Source organism: Schistocerca americana, chromosome 2 (assembly GCF_021461395.2).
Source record: "Schistocerca americana isolate TAMUIC-IGC-003095 chromosome 2, iqSchAmer2.1, whole genome shotgun sequence".
Lineage (NCBI taxonomy): Eukaryota > Metazoa > Arthropoda > Insecta > Orthoptera > Acrididae > Schistocerca > Schistocerca americana.
The window spans coordinates 954,883,312-954,893,352 of NC_060120.1; the positions used below are offsets into that span (position 1 = coordinate 954,883,312).

At 41.0% G+C, this 10,041-nt stretch overlaps 1 pseudogene; it reads right to left on the reverse strand.

The window, feature by feature from the left end:
• Positions 1 to 9,273: 9,273 nt before the first annotated feature.
• Positions 9,274 to 9,391, reverse strand: LOC124597161 (annotated as a pseudogene).
• Between the last annotated feature and the right edge of the window lie 650 nt (positions 9,392 to 10,041).

Genomic DNA, 10,041 nt, shown 5'->3' on the forward strand with positions numbered 1-10,041 from the left:
AGCAGCACTCGGAATGAGATCCGTAATGGATGCGATGTCGCGCAATTTAGGCTGTGATATAGGCTGTCCATTAGGCCACAAAGGTAACAGGAGCGATGAGAAGTTTACCACAGACTTTCAGTGACCAGCTCCTTTTTTTTCTTGACATCAACTTCAACAAAATTTTCATGTAATTCTGCATTCATAAATATAGAGAAGGGTTTGCTCTTTAAGATTCTGATTTAACGGTGTTGCAGCCAAATTACATTGTTCTGATGTATGTCTTGTTTACCATTAATAATACTCTTTTCAAGTTGTGCGATTTCTTTAAAGTCATGTTTTTGGATCCTATGGACCTGTAGACATGACTTAGTTCCGCATTGCAAATCACTGCAGCTTTGATTCTAGTGCTGGCAGTTGTTTCTGGAGACTGTAGTTGGCAGCACATTACAGAAAGGAGTTGGTTCTATTTTGCATAACATGGTACACACCTTCAAGCACATTTTACAATGTAAATCCAAAAATCCATAAAATGGTGTTGGATCCTTATTGCATGACTTGGCCCTATTATGGATGAGAGATGTAAATGCTACTGTGAAATGAAAAGATTGGTACAGGGTGGAGGACCGCATCAAACCAGTGAAATGACTAACGACCCAAAAAAAAATCTGTTATTAAGAAGCAAACATATTACTTTTAGAGTTCCGTACCTCAGTCGTTAAAATACTGCCTCCTTATAGGAGCAGTTTGCTGTACGTCTGTCTATCCGCCCGATTGTTACAAACCCCTTTTCTTAGTTACGAGTAGACGTACCAAGTTCAAATCTATGTCACATGCTAAGGTTTACGGTTTCTTAGCGCCGTAAAAACTCGAGGCTTCAAAGCCAATACAATCGATATGTGCAGCCACTTATGTCACATATTTTGACAATCACAAATTCACTCATCAAAACCTACGGCGTACTTCCTGTTGACCTAGAATCATGAAATATTCCGGGATGCATAAACCAGTGCAACAAAAGAAAAAAGTCCTAAAGTTGTTAATTTGTAATTACATCACACGAAAAAATTATTTTTTTTTTTGTTATTTGTTTTCTGGTTGTCTCTCTGCCCGTCCGTCTGTTAAGACATCTTTTTCTCAGGAACGGGGAGACGTACCCTTGGTGGTATAAGAAAGTAAAGATTCTAAGTCAATGCGATCAAAAGCTTCGGCTATTTATATCATATTTTGATACTCGCAAAGTCATACATCAGAACCTATAAGGCATCTCCCGTTGACCTAGAATCATGAAATTTGGCAAGAAGCAAGGTTTCACAGCACAAGAAAAACAGAAAATTGTTGATTTGTAATTATCACACACGGAAAAATTTTTCTTTTGTCATTTGTTATCCCACTTCACACTTAAAATTAAAATGTTCTCGAAAGTCTTGGAATTCCCATGACCTATATCTTGCCAGTATCAATGTCGATAACGCCAAAATCGCCGAAGTTCTTACTGGATGAACTGTCTATATACATAATTCAGTTTTTGCGAAATCACAAGAGAGCCTGTCCTTCTCGCACGTGGCCAATTTTGTTTGTAACAATATCAGGGCGGTAAGCCTTCAATAGTCTACAGTAATACCACCGTTTGCTAGTCATTATTCCAAACGCACCTCAACCTGTCCAGCCTTTTTCAGCCGTGTGTTGAAGAATTTTCTTCAGAATTGTCATAAAGGTAGGAATCCATTACGTCCACTGCTATACATGCGACATGCCGACGAACATGCTGGCCACGTTCGATCTAAAATCGCACGACTTAGGCCCCATGAAGTCGTGCGACGGTTTATACATCGATTAAAATGACTTCGTGACTCATATTTCAGCAAATTGATTGTTATAGGGCAGCCGCCAAACAATCGGGGTTTTTGCTCAAATGCAATGTGCTCGTTGCCTTGCCTCATTGCAGGGACATCCAGAGCCTTATCTAGGATCGCGCTGGTTGCTCGGCCGCACCACTGACCCCTGTCAAGACAATCTGTCAGTCACAAGGTTATTTATACAAGCCGTAGTCGTACGATTTCGATCCAGCGTGCGCGCCGCCCAAGCATTCTATCAAAGTTTCATACAAAAGAAAATTTCAAACGTGCGGAGAGGCATGATGCAATGACGAAATCGTGTAGCGTCCGTCTACTCGATATTTTTATCGATATTCTGCACCAGGCCATCAATAATGAAAGGCTGTCGCTCAATTCGTTTCTCATAGTGCACATTTCAGGGAAATATGGTCTTGGTACAACAAATGAAGCTGGACAGAGACTCCTAGAATTCTGCCAAGAAAATTCATTGATAATTACTAATACACTGTTTCAACTACCAAAACGACGCCTATATACCTGGACTTCGCCAGATGGCCAACACCGGAACCAAATTGATTACATACTTTGTAATCAGAGGTGGAAGAGCGCGGTTCAGTCAGCTACAACAAGACCTGGGGCTGACTGCGGATCAGATCATGAGCTCCTGATTGCAAAATTTCGGCTGAAACTTCAGAATGTAGCAAAAAGTATCCCAACTTGCAGATACGACCTTAACTCTATACCCTCCGACTATGCTGTAGAGGTACAAAACAGATTTAATGTATTACAGCTGGAGGACAAAAGCTCGCAAGAGATGTGGACAGAAGTAGCTAATACTGTCAAGGAGGACGCAGAGAAACACATTCCCAAGAAAAGGAACAGTAAGAAGGCTAGATGGCTATCAGTTGAGGCACTGCAAGTTGCAGAAGAACGAAGGAAAGCAAAAATCAAGGGAGATAGATCAGCTATGTTTGAATTAAATAAAGATTTTCAGAAATTAGCTAGAAGAGATAAAAATATATTCTTTAATGAACAGTGCAAGGAAGTTGAAGATAGTAACGTAATGGGGAAGACAAGAGATCTTTATAAGAAAATTAGAGAAATTAAAGGAAAATTCCAGGCAAAAATTGAAATGATAAAAGATAGAAACGGGAAAGATCTGAGTGAAGCAGAGGATGTTAAGGAAAGATGGGCAGAATATGTAGAAGACCTATACAAGAAAGAACTGCATCATGACAGGGCTCCTACTGCTGATGTTAATGTTAATTTAGAACTAGAGCCAGATATTTTGGAGAGCGAAATCCAGTGGGCCCTCGAAAATATGGCTGATAACAAAACTAGTTGACATGATGAAATACCAGCAGAATTGTTTAAAGTCACTGGAAAGGATGCAGTGAAAGTGCTGCACTCAATATGTCAAAAAATATGGATCACGCAGCAGTGGCCAGAAGACTGGAAAAGATCAGTATTCATCCCCATTCCAAAGAAGAAAAGTTCTAAAGAATGCTCAGATTACCGAACAATCGCACTTATTTCACATGCTAGCAAAGTTATGTTGAAAATCTTACAAAATAGACTTCGCCAATATCTAGATCGAGAGCTGCCAGAAGAACAAGCTGGATTTAGGAAAGGAAGAGGAACTAGAGATCAAATTGCTAACATTCGGTGGATTATGGAAAAAGCGAGAGAATTCCAGAAAGATGTGTACCTCTGCTTTATTGACTACGCCAAAGCCTTTGACTGCGTCGATCACAACAAATTATGGAACGTACTGAAAAACATGGGTGTACCAGATCACCTCATTCATCTGATACGGAGTTTATACCTTGACCAAGAAGCCACGGTGAGAACTGTGTATGGAACAACGAAATGGATAAAGATTCAGAAAGGGGTCCGGCAAGGCTGCATACTGTCACCGTACTTATTCAATCTGTATGCAGAACATGTCATGAGGAATGCGAGGCTAGATGAAGGAGAAACAGGAATTAAAATAGCTGGAATAAATGTAAACAACCTCAGGTACGCGGATGATACGATCCTGTTGGCAGAAAGTGAAGAAGAATTGAGAACACTCTTACTGAAGGTGAAAGACGAAAGTGAAAAGGCTGGTCTTATGCTGAATGTGAAGAAAACGAAAATTATGGCAACTACACCTACCAATTCATGGGATATAGCAGGAGAATCCATGGAGGTAGTGACCACATTCAGTTATCTCGGTTCCCAGATCTCTGCTGACGGTGACTGCAGCCATGAAATCCGGAGACGCCTGTTGCTCGGTAGACAGGCGATGTCAAACCTTGACAAGGTTATAAGGTCCAGAGATATAACACTAGCAACAAAGATCCGTATTGTTAGGGCTATGGTCTTTCCAGTTGTGATGTATGGATGTGAGACCTGGACCATTAGAAAGGCTGAACGGCGAAGAATTGACTCCTTCGAATTGTGGTGTTGGAGGAAACTTCTTAGAGTTCCATGGACGGCAAAGAGAACCAACAGATCAATATTGGAGCAAATTAAACCAGATTTCTCCCTGGAAGGTCTAATCTTAAAACAAAAGCTGACCTACTTTGGACACACAATGCGAAGGCATGCCTCGCTGGAAAAAACATTAATGCTGGGGAAGATTGAAGGAACTAGAAGAAGAGGACGTCAGAAGATGAGATGGATCGATGGCATCACAGAAGCAATGTGTTCCAACCTGGAAGGTCTACGGGAGAAAGTGCAAGACAGGAAAAAGTGGCGTGATTTGGTTCATGGGATCACGAAGAGTCGGAACCGACTAAACGAATAGAGAGAGAGAGAGAGAGTGCACATTTGTGTTGCTACCCTCAAATGCTTCACGCCATTTTTTAACCATACTAACGATAGCATATTCTTCATACACTTCACTGGCCCACCGATGAATTTCGGCAGTTTTCACGTCTCTTGTATTTAAGAAACGAGCTGTGTTTAAGAAACAGGCTGAGTCATTTTAATTACGTATGTCTAAACTTTCATGCAAAAGAAAGCTACCATAATGGCGTTTCTTTATAGTCAACAGTTGAAAATACTTGGGGAAATGGCGTTTCTTTATAGTCAACAGTTTAAAATACTTGGCGAGTATATGCACCGCAAGGCTCCAATGGCAATATTTCAAGCCATTACTTACTTTCAAAGTTTCTTGTTATACTTAAGCTCGTTTTTGTAAGTGTTATGTCAGTATTTGAAAGATATGTAAATTTTGACAACGAAACACGTAAACCTCAACCCATGGGAGCAGAACTATGTGAAAATTAAATTTCGAACGGAAATTTGTGACGCTTCCGCAAGAAGATGCGAAATCCAAAATATCTGGTACATTAAATAATTCGTCTGCGAGAAAGCAATCCGTTTTCAATTAAATCTACATGTGCTAACTGACTGCAAAACAATATTGGCCCTGGGTATTGTTAATCTTTATCTTAGTCTTGCAAACAATCATTGTATCAGAACTGTTGTTGTAATTACAGAACAAATGGACATAAAAATTAATGCGGCTGGCAATCTGATAAAACTGCTAGAAAATTTACAAGACTGCACTTTATTGAAAACTTTTGCTGTTACTAAGTCGCAGAACTGATACCGATATTTTCACAAAAACACTCTTTGACAATCTTTGTGCCTTACAACGGACATGAGCTTTGAAGATAATTAAATTTATTGGCATACCTGTGCTCACGGAATATTCGTTCTGCTCTGCAACCTATTGCAACTAGGAATATGGATATGACTACCCAAAACCGAATTTCCCTTGCCTAACTTTCGTTATGCAATGCAAAGCGGTATCTTACTAATCTTCACAAAAATGCTTCTCAGTACAGAACTCGCGATATGCAGTGCGAGTATGCAAACTCATTTGTGAAAGATAAAAATGAAAAGTGAGTAACTAAAGTTAACGACTGATAAATGAGAACAAAGACTCCAAGTATAACTGTGCTTCATTAGGTCATAACAACAATATACCTTTTCATAAAGTCCTCAACCTAGACAAATTAGCAAAATATTTCTTAATAACTCTCTCGTGTACAACTGCCTTCACTGACACCTGTTTCAACAACCAGACAAGTTCATGTGCTTTCTACAGCAAACTTTAACCACATACAACTCTCTAACAATAACGTACTACACAGTTACAAATACAGGGTGCCCCAAAATAATGTGTATACTCTTTGAAACTGAACATCTCTTAAATAAAAGGGGTTAGAAATATATTTTTTGTGGTGTTAGGTGCGTCATGGTCCGACTTAAGGTGGTAAATGTTCAAAACTCGTGTCCGTCCATCGCAGAACACCGTCGACAACGATTTACGACTGAGCGACATGACAACTTTATTGTTTCCAACGGAATAGCTTCACAGGCTTGCTCAATTTGCCCTCATTCAGTGTGTGTGGTCTCGCAGCGTAGACTGTGTTCTTCAGAGTACCTCACAGAAAGAAGTCTAGAGGAGTTAAATCTGGAAATCGAGCGAGATACTCCACACTCCCTCTTCGTCCTATCCATCTGGCAGGGAATGAGAAGAGCCCTCGTATCCAGTTGTGAAAGTGAGGTGGCGCCCCATCCTATTGAAAGTAATAATCTTCATTTCCAAACACAACGCTAATACCAGGAGTTATCATTTTCAACATTTCCAAGTACGAGTCGCCCGTGACAGTGTTGTCAAAGAAGTACGGCCCCAGACCAGACTGTTACTCCCAGTAGATTAACATGCCTTTGCTCGTTTACATATGGATTCTCTCTCGCCCAGTACACGCGGTTAATTGTTCCGTCAAGTTTAAACGTCGCTTCATCTGACCAAAGAATTCGATCTTGGGAACGTTGCTCTTCTTCACATCTGTTAATGAACCACTCACAAAATTCGCTACGCCTATCAGTATCATCCTCTTTAAGGGCGTGGAGAAGTCTTGGAATGTAAGGCTTAAAGTTCTGAGACCGCAAAATTCTATGAACACTGCCTCTGCAGATCCCAGTCTCACGAGAGCATTGCCGCACAGATTTCTTCGGGGATCGTGCGTATGCCTGGATTACTGCACCAACACTCTCATTGTCTGCTGAACTTCTCTTTCGCCCGCCATATCCCTTCTTCATATCGTGCACCGCTCCTTCGACTTCAAACTTATGTCTGATTCTTGTAATTGTTACTCTTGTCGGTGGTAGTGTTCCAAATTCAACTCTCCAACGCCGGCGTACTGCAGTGACATTCTGTTTTAGAGTAACACTGTAGCACCCATTTCCGTTGTTCAAACTATAACGCCATGTTTCCTGACAATCCTGAAACAAAAGAAAACATTGTTATGTTTTTCACCGTCTTCTATATTATTACCCATAAACATTGTATTTCTGTCTCCTTTAATTAAAGAGATATTCTGTTTCAAAGAGTGTATACATTATTTTGGGACACACTGTATATTACTTTAAAAATTGGCTTTTGTCACTCTTGCATTGACATCATCTGATTTCCTCAAAACATATTATTACAAAATCTTTTTCAAATAATGCTGCCTCCATTACACAGCAGGCCAGCTTCCACACTTTCCAGACCAAGCACATAACCAGACTGACCAACACACACTACGCACTGCTACTCTCTGACTTACTCTAACATCTTTGGTCTCAAAACACAGACTTACGAAGATGATGATTATATCGATACTACAGACATTGAGTACATTTACCAAATTCACAACTTCATTCACATTTATGGCTGAAAATAAACATGGCAAATAAGACAGCCCTTTTCAGCTTTAGAAACACGCCTCTTATCTAGCTAAATATGGATTAGTTGTACGCAGCAACGCTGTTTTCTTCGTTGTTTCTGATACTTTTTCATCTAAACTAAAAGCAGGCCTACTTATTAAGTGTGTATGTATAACAATTTAAACACTGTTATCCATGTTCCATATCAGCAGGCCTACAATAAGCCGGAAAAATATATGCATTTGAGACTGGCACAGAAACGTTATCTGCCTCCGATCGTCGCAAGGGCGAATGAGGGAAAAAACCAGTCCCATTTTCTGTGCACGACTTCTGTACACGCGACCTTGAAACCTTGGTGGTTACGTCAGTCGTGACGCATAGTTGATGTGTGGTAAGAGATGGATGTAGACATACAAAGTGGATATTTATGCAACGGGGCGCTGTGGGAAACCCAGAGAACAATTACTCAGCAGTAGCGTGTGTGCCGTATTTGAAGAACTTCCGGGGTCGCAGCTAAACCACAGGAACTATTGTTTCGTTCACATTAAAAACAAGTGCTTCGAGGTCGCCATGTTTCTGCTATCTACAATTATAAACAATACAGTAAAAGTTATTCTAGCTGTGCCGTGAAAGCAGCCACACAGGTTCTGGAATGACTTAAATTGGGAGTAAACAGATCTTTTGTCGTGTTGACTAGAAATAACTTAATAGAACTCAGAGATACGTTGCCATAGGTACACGTATGTAAAAATACGTAACAAAATCAAAATCGTAAACCTATATAGTGATTGTGCGCAAAGCCAGTATCAAATATGAAAATATTAATCAATTATCATCGATTATCCCATTTTAAGCTTACTGCAGATAAAAAGTGTTTTTTAGGAGACGCGTTTCGGTTTTATTCCTTTGAGACCATCCCAGAAATATGGATACATATACGTTTTGATATTTACATATTAAAAAGGGTATTCGCCTGTAAAATTGGCTTATAATTTACTTATTGTTTGCCCATTGCTCACATATTCTGAAACCAGTGCTTTTTCCTTCATAGTTACCGAAAGTTGTGGTCGAAATCAACCAACGTGCACGTTCACTCTTGGCAGTTTTTCAGCTTCTTTGAATCCAGTTTTGTTACGCTGTATTGGTGTTATTTCCACTTCACCTCACTTTTTTAAAACTTCACATTGGTAATAGTACTGCAGTTTCAAGTGTTCCGCAATCAGCAGTGTTTATGTTCATTCATTTGTTTTCTGTTTAGAGAGAGAGAGAGAGAGAGAGAAAGAGAGAGAGAAAGAGAGGGGGGGGGGGGGGAGAGTGAGAGAAAGACAGAGACAGAGAGATAGAGCTTAGACGGAGGTGGAGTGGCAGAGAGAAAATGGTTGTCTGTGTGTGTGTGAGACGCTGGGTATGACTGGAAATTAATGACGATGTCTTAGGTCTTCATCAGACAATGAAGGAATACAGTGTTTCGCAGAATATATAAAGAAGAGACTAAAGCACAAGAAAAAGTTAATAGCCAATATTTTTAATCTACAAATACCAAGCACTCCGACTTCAGGCCACGAGTGGCCTACCGGGACCATCCGACCGCCGTGTCATCCTCAGTGGAGGATGCGGATAGGAGGGGCGTGGGGTCAGCACACTGCTCTCCCGGTCGTTATGATGGTAGTCTTGAACGAAGCCGCTACTATTCGGTCGAGTATCTCCTCAATTGGCATCACGAGGCTGAGTGCACCCCGAAAAATGGAAACAGCGCATGGCGGCCTGGATGGTCACCCATCCAAGTGCCGACCATGCCCGACAGCGCTTAATTTCGGTGATCTCACGGGAACCGGTGTATCCACTGCGGCAAGGCCGTTGCCATGAATACCAAGACGTATCCATATTTACCAGTCTGACCACAGAGGATGCTTTACAAACAAAAGCGTAACGCGTATGGTTCAAATGGTTCAAATGGCTCTGAGCGCATTGGGACTTAACATCTGTGGTCATCAGTCCCCTAGAACTTAGAACTACTTAAACTTAACTAACCTAAGGACATCACATACATGCATGCCCGAGGCAGGATTCGAACCTGCGACCGTAGCAGTCTCGCGGTTCCAGACTGAGCGCCTAGAACTGCTAGACCACCGTGGCCGGCTAACGCGCATGGTAAAAGGTACTCTTTCATTACTTGTAGCAAGCTTAAGATGGAAAACCAATGATAATTTATTATAAGAGCCGCTGTGGAAGGTAGCTATCCAGACACACTACGAAAATACGAGGGGCGTTCAGTAAGTAATGCAACACATTTTTTTCTGAAAGCAGTTTGGTTTTATTCAGGATTCCTATATACCATACTATTGCCCACTTCTTTTCCTGCAAAACACAATCTCTGTTCAGTGCGATAGCCTTACGCCACCTTACTGAGGGGACATAGCGGGAGGAAGGGGGGGGGGGTTGTTCTGTACTAGCGCATGGTACCATTCTACTGGTCGACATCGGAGGCAGAACCAACGCCTTGCTGCGTCAA